We start from the raw sequence: 1,509 nt of genomic DNA on the forward strand, positions 1-1,509 counted from the left end.
CATGCATACACACATCCATACATACACACACACATGCATACACACATACACATGCACACACACACACCTGCATATACACATCCATCCATACACACACACACACACATACTCCTCTGGGCTCTGTCTCTGGACTCTGTCAAGCACCCCAGGTAAAGTGTTGGTTAGAAAACCACATGATAATTATGAGCTGTGAGTTTTGCTCCACAGTTAAAGAAAGGGAAAATACTTCCACTTGAGATTCTCAGCCCGCTTTACACACCAGCGTGAATGTTTTGGCTCAGCTCAGGGGAAAACAGAAGCAGAGAAGCGACCCCACTAGAGGAATGGTAGGGGAGCATGCTGGGAAGGTCAGAGTGCTCTGGATAAAGGGATGCATACCGTAAGAGATGGCCACAAGTTCCCGGGAAGGTTGGAACAGCTAAGTCTGATGAAGAAAGCACTGGATTGAAAGGAAGACACTCAGCATGGCCGAGCGATTCTGAGAAAGTCACCAGGAGCTCTGCATGCTTTATTTTGCCAGTTTCTACAGTCAGAATTGTGCTGGCAAATGTTTAGCAGCTCTCTGAGTGGCGGGGGAGCTCTGATTATAGTGTTTGCTGATGTCCATGATGTAAATTGTCTTACCACGGTCAATTTCAAGGAATCAAAATGACATCACTAAATGTAGAATTGGAAAGAGATGCACAGTAAGCCTACCATCATGTGGCATTCCCATCACGCAGATACAATCAGTGTAAATAGCCCCAAGGCCATAGATATAGTAAGGTATAGTAAAATAATTAGGAAGCAGTGAGTTTTGATTTATTTATTCATTTTGTATTTAATATCATTTCACCATAAGTTCATATAATTGTTAATAAGTTAGTTACATTGAAAATTTAAGTTTAGTGAGTGATTAAATATAATTTAATGATTTAACAATCAGCTTTTATGAAACAGTGTGAGACAACTCCAGCACACCACTGCATGGAAAAAGTTCCAGACCCTTGTGCTCAAGTGCTGGCTGGAAAAACAAGTTAATGCCTTGGAAAGAAACATGGTACCTAAGCAGAAGCCCTGGAAAGGCCGGAGTTACCATTCTAAGAAACACATACAGTATTTTGCTATTTAAAAGTGAATTCGTTTATATTTATCACACTAGGTATTTAAAATAACCTTGAGGATGTCAAACCATTCCATGGGATAGATGAGGAAACAGGATCAGAGAGGGAAAGGGAACGCAACCCCACTCAGCTGGTCGGGGGGCCCAGCATTTGGTTTACTCTAAATCCCTCTCTTGTCGCTACCACTCCCTTCATGGCCTTAGTGAGGGGCAGCCTACACCAGCACACAACCTCTGACTGCACACCACTGTCAAAGCTCATCTAACAAGCGTCACCAGACACGGTTCACAACTGGAGTGCCTGTGCCCGGCCTGGACTCAGCCCCTTGGCTTTAAAGAAATATTAAGTAAGAGGCCACGCTCACTTCTTTCCTAGGACCTCTGTCGCAGAGCTCGGGGGCAGTGAC

Source organism: Piliocolobus tephrosceles, chromosome 4 (genome assembly GCF_002776525.5).
Source record: "Piliocolobus tephrosceles isolate RC106 chromosome 4, ASM277652v3, whole genome shotgun sequence".
Classification (NCBI taxonomy): Eukaryota; Metazoa; Chordata; class Mammalia; order Primates; family Cercopithecidae; genus Piliocolobus; species Piliocolobus tephrosceles.